We start from the raw sequence: 11388 nt of genomic DNA on the forward strand, positions 1-11388 counted from the left end.
GGACCCACATGGACACGGACCCACATGGACAGAGACCCGCATGGACTGAGACCCACATGGACATGGACCCGCATGGACACAGACTCACATGGACAGACTTTCATACGGATACAGAGCCATGTGGGCACAGAATTACATGGACACATACCCACAAGGACAAACCCACGTGGACACGGACCCACTTCTGTTCTCAAGCTGTCCAATCTGCCCCAAAAGGGCACAAGGAAAGTCCTCTGTTTTGATTTCTGATTCTAGCCGGGAGAAAGCCCAGGGATTGTGGGTGTGTAAACAGTCATTAATTAGACAGGTGCTGCGTGTGCACAAACCCCGAGAAGTGTCACCAAACACCGTGGGGACAGCCTCCCTCTGCACTTGGGCCTCGCTTCATGCACAGATGACAGCCGCCTGGGTCAACTTGTTCAAATCAGGGGACTGAGGACAACCGTGCCAGGGCCAAGGTGCTTCCTCAGCCCACCCCTCTGTGACCACCCTGAGCACATCGCCCAGCGCCTGACACATAGGGGACCGGCTCATTGCTGAGTGTGGTTAGTTAGTATGCAAGAGGGCTAGTTAGTAAGAAGATGAAGAGGAGGAGGAGGAGATGGGAGAGGGTGACAGAGCATAGACCAGCGCCCTTACCCTGCCGGGACCCAGCAGCACTGAGGACACCAGGGCTGTTTAGGAAAGTCAAGGGCTGAGAGCACGAGACCCACCACCAATGGGAAGAGGTCAGAAGAGTCTCAATGTCCTCCAGACTCTCCTCCAAGCTCACACTCATGTCCTGCCATTTTTCTGGTGCCAGGGACAGCAGTATGGCCAGGCTCAGCTGGAACCTGCAGGCAGGTACAGCTCTGAGCCGGCTGCATGGCCCTGGGCTCTGTTCTGTAATTTCCTTGAAAAATAAATAACCCAGGGAGCATCAGACAGGCGCGCACTTCCGGGACATCTGCTCTCTCTGATGAGCTCTGCTCTGGGGTTCCCTGCCCAAAGCCTCCTCAAGCTGCCAGGGTACCTGCCCTGCCTGCTGTAGAGGCTGCATTGGGGACAGCTGTGTGATCGTGTGCATGTGAGTACAGCCCACGTTTGCAGAATTCAGAGGGCCCGTGTGGAGGCTGCAACCCTCAGGGAAGGATGGGGAGCTCCACTGACCCCCTCCGCCGAGGTACCACTGCCACTTAGCTGTCCCCACCCCCCCGCCTTTGAGAAGCTCACTTATCAGGTGGGATGGCCTGAGAGTGGCTTCAAAACAAAGGTGGACTGGTAAGTCGAGATTTAAGTTTACCCAGTAATTCCTATGTTCATCTAGGAGCTGCCCTGGTTTTCAAGTAGCATGAGACCTGGGTTCTCAGGTTTCCTACAGCTGTGATGGGGGGCTGGAAGTAAGTGGGGTGCATGTTCTCACGTTCTCCTGTCTTCCTTGTTAGACTAGATGCTACCGCTCCCATGTGTCCCAGTGGCAGCACTCACCTCCCTGGCCCACAGCCCTGATCATTGTCCATGGTCAACCAGCATTCCCAATGAACTACCCGCACAGAGGGGCTATTCGTCATCTCACTCATGGACCTAGTGAGTGAGCCGCCGACCAGAGTCCAGACCAGGGCCCAGACCTGTCCTTAATGGCAATTCACACAATGGCCAGTGTCATCAAAAGCCGTACTCATCACGTTCCTCATTGTAGCTCTGTGTTGTCTAATCTGATTTGTGGTGATGCACGTGTTGTAAGGTCCCCTCAGCTGTAATCATGACAGCAGGAGATGGCCAGGTCTTTCTTCTGAGGACACTCAGGGTGTTTTTACACACGGTGTTTCAGATAGCACCCAAGTGCTTAAAGCACTGCATCACCACCAGGGTGCTTTTGTGGGCATTAGGACCTAGCAGAGGTCGCTGGGGCCTCTGACGAGGGACTGTGACTCTGGCTGCCTCACAGATTTTAGTTCAGCCCGTCTAAGGGTCCCTTTCCCCTTTCTGTCTCTGCATAACGTCCCCCCACCCCTAGCCCCTGCATTACTTCTCTCTCTCACTTCCCTTTGACGGCCACCACTCCGAGACAGAAACATTCGGATGATTACAAATGAGAACCCAGGAATTCGTGAGCCTGGAGGAAGGCCAGTGAATGGCTACAGTCAGAAAGGCTGTCCCCACAGGCACTGAGGGGACAGGCCAGGCCTGGCGCAGCATTCCAGGGCTGAGAAGGGGTCCCTGTCCGGGGTGACATCACCACTCAGAGCTGGAATGCACAGATGTGGCGCCCAGGGGCCCCGGGCCAGGCGGGAGCGCGGCTGTTCTCTCACAAAGGGTCTTTTGACCACCAGAGTCGCCGAGAAAATCCTTGAAGATGGAGTGGGGCTGCCCCCGCCTCCACGGAGGAGCCAAAGACACTGCTCCCAACCAGACGGCTGACCTCTGGCCCCTGTCCGCACCAGCAGAGGCCTAAAGGAAAAGGGAAATTAGTAATAAACTTGCCTGGGGGGTTGGGGGGGGGTGTCTCATCGGCCAGAGCGCGTGGAGTTAATTGTAGAGAAGCGCATTTTTAAATAAGATATTGGAAAACCATTCTCCTCATCCTTGGCCACTGTTATTCCAATCATTTATACGGCGTCACCCAGAATGGTGAGCTTCACGGCGGTTAAACTATCGATCTTGGAGTTAAATGCACAGCCACTGCATGTGCTCCTGAGGGATGCACTCTTCCCATGCTGCAGATGTGGACACTGAGGCCAGGAGGGAGCAAACAAAACAGCCCAGAGTAATGGCTGCAATGTGACCCACTGATAAATCAATCCAGCATGTACTGTTGTTGCACCTGGGAGCTTTGGTGGCACCATCTGTAGGGACTTGAAAGGCTAATCCAAAGACGGTCCCTCTCTAGAGATGTGATCTCCTCCTGTGAGATTTAAAGCCTCTGAAAACCCACTGGAGGGTCAGTTACCAGTCAGTTCTGGCTCAAGAGAATACATTTTGAAGGTATTTAAAATGTTTCATTCAAAACAAAGAAAAACCCACACACAGATTCCAGATCATAGTGACCTTACAGAGCAGAACTGCCCCATAGGATTTCAAGGCTAAAATCTTCCAGAAGGTTCTCATGGTTCACTCTGCAGGCGTCTGTGCTCCTAACCCGGAGGCCGAGCCTCTCTGGTGGTCTGCATCTACCAGTGGCGGCTCACGAGAAAGACGAGAAGTCTCCACCCACAAGATTGATAGTCTCAGAAGCCCACTGAGAGGTCAGCGAGGAGTTTGCTCTGACTGGATGGCAATGAAAGAGAAAGAACTTTTACAGAACCAAGCTGTCTCCTCTTTCTCCTCTGGGCTGCTGGTAGGTTTGAACCACTGACCCTTTAGTTAGCAACTGAGTGCAGTAACCAGTGGGCCATCAAGTTTCTTAAGGGTCCTGTTAATGGATCAACATTAAGTTGCCATGCAACTTAATGTTTGGCTGGCACAACTCTGGGCTGTCGCTGCCAACTCTAGGAATGCCCAGGTGTTGAGTACTGTCGAATCAGAAGTAACCCATAGTTGACCCTCTGGTGGGTTTTAAGAGGCAGTAAATTGAACAGGAGGAGACTGCCCATCCTTCTCCTGAGGAACACCTGGTGGATTTGAACTAAATACCTTTATATTGCAGCACAACTCCTTACCACTAAGCCACGGGCAATATCCTCTCATCAGATTTACACCTTCTGAAAAACCTGCTAGAGGGCCAGTTATGAATTGGTTCCAACTTACTGGGCACACAGCAACAAGAAACCACCAGAGTTCCCTTGGCTTGCCCAGAGGATGGTCTATACAGCACAATGGTTACATGTGGATCCCGCAGTGAACACTGGCCCCAACTCGGCTTGGCTACAACCCTGGATCAGGTGCAACTTAGTCTCTAAACTGACATCATTGCTCTTAATGCTCTAGAGATGTCCTTGGCAGCAGATTTTCCCCAATGCAACACATCTTTTGATCTCTTGACAGCTGGTGCCAAGAGTGTTGGCTGTGTATCTAAGCAAGACAAAAACAATAACAAACTCAATCCTTTCTCCATCTATCATGATATTGTCTCTCGATCCAGAGGTAAGGATCTTTGTCTTCTTGATACTGAAATGCAATCCCTATTAAGGCTGTAGTCTTTGACTTTCTGCAGCAAGTACTTCAATTACTCCTCAGGTATGGCCAGTAAGATCGTATGATGAATCTTCCTTCAATCCTGATGCCACATTCTTCTTCATAAAGTCCCGCCTCCAGAATTATCTGTTCAACACATGGATTGAAAAGGGATGGAGAAATAATCCATCCATGATGCAATCTTTTCTTGCTTTTCAGCCATGCACTGTTTCCTTCTTCTGTTCAGACACCAGCTTCCTGATCGACATACAGGTTTTGCATGAGCACAGTCAAGTGTTCCGGGACTCCCATTCTTCTCATGTCAGCCACAACTTGTTGTACTCTAGTGGGTTGTCAAGGCCATGAATCTTTATGAGACTGCCCATCTTTTCCATGCAGAGCAGCTGGTGGATTCAAACCAGTGACCTCTTAGTTAGCAGCCCAACATGTATGACCATATCATTAGAGCTCCTTGCTCTTAACAGGAGGGGCTTCCCTCCCTGATGGTCTCGAGGCAGGAGCTGGCCCTGGACCTCTTGTGCAGCTGGTGGTGGGTAGGGATGGATGGTCTTTGAAATCCACTTTTCTCCATCTGCTCAATAAACTCCACTTCAAGCCCTGCTGTGTTTCTCCAAGTCCACGGTCAATGTCAAGCTAATCATGGTACACAACTCTTACCTTTAAAAATACTATGCAATGAATTTGAATATGTTGAGAGCTATGAAGTACTGAAAGTGGGGTCTGGGGCCATGTGGAAACAATCACCAAAGCCCTTTTGGCCCCAGAAAGTTGTGTGTGTTCACAGCCTCACCTCCTACACTGGATGGAGTGAGACAGGAAAGAACTGGGCACTTGTCTCTGTCCATCCTGAAGGCGGTGGAGATCAAGCGGGGATCGATGGTGAAGCAGCGTGGAGAGTTACCGATCGTTCTGGACTTCCCTGACATCATGGATTGAATTATGCTTTGCCACGCACCCCAAATATGTGTGACCTTGGATAGGTCACGATCCTCAGAACTACATTTCCCCCCCCATTTTATGATCTAACACAATTATCCCATGTATTATAAATTCTAACCTGTACGATGTTAATGAGGCAAGATTAGTGGCATTTATATTAATGTGGCAGAATGTAATCTACAGGATTAGGTTGTATTTTGAGTCAATCTCTTCTGAGATGTAAAGGAGATTAAATGTGGAAGTAGAGCTGGGGGATGGGAAACGTACCACCAGGAAAGAAGTGTATCCTCTGGCCTCGAGGTTCCCACGTGGAAGGCCTCCTCAACCCAGGAAACACTGATGACAAACCACATGCAGGTCTCCACGGGATGCTAGGCCTACCATTGGCAGAAGCAGACAAGACTCTGCCTCTAGAACTGACAGAGAAAAAGCAAGCCTTTCCCCAGAGATGTGGCCTGCTGAATCCAGGCTTCCAGCCTTCTAAAGTGCGAGCAACTAGAGTTCTGTTTATAAAAGCATCCATTTGCAGTATCTCTCATAATAGCAACAGGTAACATTTGACCTGAACAATCAAGACAAAAGCAGGCTTGAGGGATGTAGTATGAAGGGAAGATGAAGAATGTGTCTGAAGAAGAGGATGGTACCTGGCAACCTGATCATTCAATCCAGGAACAGTCAAATGAACTCTGATTAAAAGGAGGAAAAGTGCTGAACAGAGCTTCACATTCACATGGAAACCAGACTTACTGGATCCACTGAGAAGACTGGAGGAATTCTCAAATCTGATCTCTGGAAATAATCTCTAAATACTAAACGAAAACAATCCCATAAAACCATCATTAAGCTAAACGCCCCTCTGCTGCAAGCCTATAGGGTAGAACAGAATGGCCGCATGGGATCCCCAAGGTTAAGCATCTTTATGGACTCAGATTTCCATGTCTTCCTCCTGCGACCCGTCTGGTGGGTTTGAATCATGAACCTTCTCGTTCGCATAGGAGTGCTTTAACCATCACACCACCAGGGATCTTCCAACTAAACAGCCGTTTAGTCTAATCAGTGATGAGTGCCTTGAGTTTAGCACTGTTTTGATAAATCATCTCTGTGAGTAGAAACTGACAGACAACAGAAGTACAGGGGAGCCAGCTCGTTGAAGGGGGTCAAGTCCCTCCCCCCAAATCCACTGCCTGTGACTGAGAACTGACTCCGTGGCTGCTCCTCTCCCGGGATTCCGAAGCTGTAAATCTCTCGGGAGGAGACTGTCCATCTTTGTCCTGCAGCGTTGTGGTGGAATCGAGCCTCAGCTTTTAGTTAGCGGTGGATTAAAGCCAGTGAGGTTCCTTTTTGAGGAGCAGGGAGTTAAAATGACGGATGGGGGAACAGTGAAGGTGGAGACAGCGAGACCAGCACACAAGTATACAAGCAACGGCAATGAACTGTCCATGTCAAAACGGTGACTGGAAGCATGCTTGCTTGTATCCACTGTCAACAAAAATAAGGGAAAAAGTGCCCCTGAGATGTGTTGAGTGAGAAGTGACTGTATTACAATTGGTAATGTCCAGTGGTCTTTGGAAATCCAAGATTGGTTCTGGGGTAGAAGGCCTTCAAGGGTCCATTTTCTGTCAGTTAGATCTTTCAACGATTTTGAATATCATTCTATATCTTCCTCCTGTGTCCAGACCCTTCTCTGTGCCTCCAGTCAGAGCAGCTGGTAGGGGTGGCTGGGCTGCATTTAGTTCTAGATCTGCAGGTCAGGGAGTCTTTGGTTCAAATGATCCATTAGTACTTCGGGTTGTTTCTGAAAATCTGATTTTTCTCCCCTTTCATTTTACTTAAGTCGAGGAAAGGCCAATATTTGCATCTCAGGATGCTTCTTTCTAGCTTTAAGATCCCACTTGATCTCATACTGAAGTAAAACAGAAGTCAGGGCATTTTAAAAGAAAACAAAGAGAAGATGAATTTTGCCATAAAAGGCTCATCTTTTTTTTTTTAGGGTTAATTTAGAAGTTTCTTCCCAAGATTTATTAAATTTTCAGAATATGAATTTTTCAACCATTATAAAACAAAAACAACAAACACAAACCCCTTTGAATTTATCTTCCACATTAATCTATTATTTAAAACCCAATGAAGTACATCCCAAGAGCTAATTGGTTTTTTTCTCTTCAAAAACCTTTAGCTTTTGAGTCACAGAGCTTTTGATCAAGCTTATATCAATACCTACCACCAGAGGTCACTGGTTCCCTTCTGGGTTTGGGGGCCTAATGGTAAGGAGTTGCACTGGCAACACAAAGGTGTGCAGTTCAAATCCACCAGTTACTCTGTGGAAGAAAGATGGTCATTCTCCTCCGGTGCGATTGGCTCTGAAAATCCAATGGAGGGCCAGCTTTGGGTCCGTTCAGACTTGATAGTATACCACCACCACCACAAGATAGTTTACCCCAATTAGCAGGAAGGATTATGGGGAAAAGAAGGATCAGAGAGCTGAGCTGGGACCTCATGAAAATCAGCAAGATTCTACAGAATTACTCCCGGGGTGATCTAGCGTGAGAAGGTGCACTGTCATTCCAAAGACACGCAGTGAAGGAGCGGAGCAGAGATGAGTGAGTAACCAGCTGTGGCCCCGAGGCAACGTGCTTCAAAAGGACACGAGAGGAGCCCAGGGTGGCAGGGCAGACGCAACAGGAGGTCCTGAATGCTCTTCAAAGCTCTGGGTTTAATTTGCGGGAAAGAAAAATCATTATAAGTTTCTGAGATGGAGACAGATAAGATCTGAATTTTGTAGAATGGAAAAAAAAATCCTTATTCTATTTCTCCAACATGGAGAAGACCTTAGAGGAGACCTTGAAGAAGAAAGATTTTTTTTCTCCCTTTAATACAAGCAATAACCTTATTTAGCATGAGGCTCCAGGCTTTGTGTGGGGAGGTGGAGTCCGCTGAGTCACCCACACTGTCCCAGTTCTCTTGTCCGGGTCATTGGAGTGATGACACTCTCTAGTTCAAGGCTTTGGAAGTCTTGACATTGTTAATATAAATGCGATCGACCATCCAACTCAGATGCTTGGAAAGTAATAGATCTGTAGCATCACCTTGTCTGCTTGAGTGACTTCTCTTTCAAACTGTTGTGGGTTTTTATTTTTTCATTTTATTTTTTTTCCCCTCCCACCACCCCAAGTACATTCCACTATGCAACCTTAAGTGTGGGGTATTGTTGTTATAGTTGTTGGGTATTGTTGAGCCAACTTTAATTCATCACAGCCCAACATAAAACAGAATGAAATGCTGCCAGATTCTGGCCCCTCCTCATACCCTCTTCCATGTTCAAGCCTGTTGCTGCAGACACTGTGTCAGTTCTCATTGAGGGTCTTCCACTGTTTTTCACTGCCCCTCCAATTTTCCAGGAAGGATTCCCTTCTCCAGGGACTAACATGCCTTAAGTATGTGAGACAAAAGACTCGAAATCCTCACCAGTTGAAAACATTTCCTTGACATTGTCTGTAAAGTATCTAAAGTCTCTGGGTGGTGGAAATGGTTACTAGACATGGCTGCTAAGGAGGCTGGAGGCATGAATGTATCCAGAGGTGGCTAAGAACAAAGGCTTGGAAATCTATTTACCAAAAACCAGCTACTAAAAATCTTACAGAGCAGAGTTCTTCTCTGATGTACATGGGGCTTCCCTGAGTCCGTGTCATTGCTACAGTTGTTATTAAAAAACAAAACAAAAAACAAAACAAAGCATCTGCTGTGTTGTTATTGCTGCAACGTGACATTGAAATGACTACAACCCACAGTGAACCCATGAATAACAGATCTGAACCCTGCCCTATCTTATGCCATCTTCACTCTTCCCAATATGCTCAAGTCCATGGACAAAGTCACTGTGCCAATCCATTTTGTTGAGAGTGGTTTTCTCTTCCGATCCTCTACATTTCTGAGCATGATGTCTTTGTTCCAAGGGATTGGTCTCTCCTGACAACGTGTCTCAAGAATGTGAAGTAGAGAAGTCACCATGCTGCGGGCTCCATGCAGGGTGCTGATTAGATTTGGACCCAGGCAGTAACCCAGGCCCCAGTCTTTAGGGTGCCAGAGAGAGGGAAGACCAGGCTTTCCTCAAAACAATGGGGTCTGCAACCTCGAGGTCTCCTCCTCCAGGCTGCCCATGGATTTGCCAGCCAGAAACAAGCCACAGTCCAGCCCATCCAAAATGATGACCTGCCTCCTTCCACGTTGCTCAAAGACTACCAGAACATCCCTGGAACTGACAAGGTTGATGATGTGGTGAAAAGGCTCCTGTCTTTGGAAATGGCTAACCAGAAGAAGCTAAAAGTCAAGCAGGAGCAGTTGATGAATAAGATTGTGGCAAAGCCTGAAGACACCAGATTCCTGGAAGCTCGAATTGTTGCCCTGACTGTCAAGATCCGCAGTTATGAAGAACACATGAAGAAACATCGAAAGGACAAAGCCCACAGCGCTAACTACTCATGAGCATCAACCAAAGATAGTTGCTCCGTAGGACCAACTATGATGTCTTCGAGAAGACGTGCAAGGAACTGGGAATTGAGTACACCTTCCCCCCTCTGTACTACCGAAAGGCCCACCACTGCTGGGTGGCCAAGAAGACACCGTGCATGCGGGTTTTCTAGGAAGCTCAGAAGCTGAAGAAGCAAAAAAGGATCTTAGAAGCTATAGCAGCAGCCCAGAAGCAAGGCCAGAAAAGCTCAGAGGGGCCTTCAGAAGCCAGACTGGATACATGCAAAGAAAATAAATAAATTCTGTTACAATTAAGAAAAAAAAAAGAATGTGAAGCAAAGTTTACCCATCCTTGCTTCTAAGCAGCACCTTGGTTCCACTTCTTCCAGGACAGGCTTGTTGGTTGGTTCCTCTGCCTGTCCATGATATTGCGCACTCTTCTCCAAAACCACAGTTGACAGGCATTAATTCTTTCATTCTCCTCATTCATTGTGCAGTTTTGAGATGCACTGGAAACACCTCGAAACACCATGGCTTGGACCAGGTGCACCTTGGTCTCTATCTTTGGAGAAGTCCCTGACAGCAGATTTTGGTTTTATTGCTCTTAGGCACCATCAAATCAATTTTTACCTACAACCACTAGAGAAACCTAAAACTTATAAAATACTTCAATACCTCAACAAGAAAAAGGTAAACAACCAAATCACAAAATGGGCACAGGATATGAATAGACACTTCACCAAAGAGGACATTCTGATAACAAACAAACACATGAAGAAATGTTCAAAATCGTTAGCTATTAGAGAGATGCAAATCAAAACAACTATGAGATATCGTCTCATCCCAGCAACAACAGTGAAGTTCAACAGGGCAGCAAACAACAAATACTGGCGAGGTTGTGGAGAGATTAGAACTCTTATTCTCTGTTGGTGGGAATGTAAAATGGTATAATCACTATGGAAGGTGGTCTGGAGCTTTCTAGAGAATTTGGAAATGGACATATCATTTGACCCAACAATTCCACTACTGGAAATATACTATAAAGAAACCAGACCCACAACTCAAACAGATGTATACACACCCATATTTATTACTGTGCTATTCACAATAGCAAAGAGATGGAAGCAACCTAAATGTCTATCAACAAATGAATGAATAGAAAAACTATGGTGCATTCACACAATGAAATACCATTACACAACATAGTGGAGCGTGGAGGACATTATGCTGAGTGCAATATCTCAGTCACAAAAGGACAAATACTGCATAACACTGCTGTTATAAAATAGGGCAGACATGGAAGCATTGGGGAGAGAATGAGGAAAGAGTGGATAGATAATGAACACTGCATTACAACAGATGAGGGGAAGAACTGCCTGAAGGGAATATATAATTATGCATTATATGTATGAGAACATCTGGAACAAGGGTGCACTGTTGCATGGGGGGGAAGAGAATATACACAACAGTAAATTTTTAAAAATTAAGTTTTTTTTAAAAAATAAAATTTCAATTTGTATTGACTCCATGTATAGAGTGGTACAGTTTTAAAGGCTACAGCAGTCTCAGAAGTAGGTCAGCAGGTCTTTCTCCTACAGCTGAGTGCATCACTGGGGATCCTTACATAGTAGCTTTGTTACATAGTTGTTGTTAAGTGCCGTTGAGTCGTAGGCGACTCATAGAGACCCTATGAATGAAAGTCCTATACACCTGTATAACTTTCGTCCTTTCTCCAGTTTCATAGGGTTTCCAGAGGCAAGCTGTTATGGAAGTGGATGCCATTCCTGCTTACAAGCTTGTTTTAATTGGGGAGCTCCACCAAACACTGTCCACCACAGGTAACCATTCTCGCATTTGACACATCAGTGT

General features: G+C 46.7%; 1 protein-coding gene and 1 pseudogene across 5 annotated transcripts in view; one reads left to right on the forward strand and one right to left on the reverse strand.

Moving 5' to 3' along the window:
• The window catches only part of LOC102873091, a 15865-nt pseudogene extending 6047 nt beyond the window's left edge, over positions 1–9818 (forward strand).
• The window catches only part of PLXNA4 (plexin A4), a 461826-nt gene that overhangs the window by 191954 nt on the left and 258484 nt on the right, over positions 1–11388 (reverse strand). The gene's annotated exons all lie outside the window — the stretch shown is intronic.

Source organism: Elephantulus edwardii, unplaced genomic scaffold, assembly GCF_000299155.1.
Source record: "Elephantulus edwardii isolate Elephantulus edwardi_28Jun2011 unplaced genomic scaffold, EleEdw1.0 scaffold00055, whole genome shotgun sequence".
Taxonomy (NCBI): domain Eukaryota; kingdom Metazoa; phylum Chordata; class Mammalia; order Macroscelidea; family Macroscelididae; genus Elephantulus; species Elephantulus edwardii.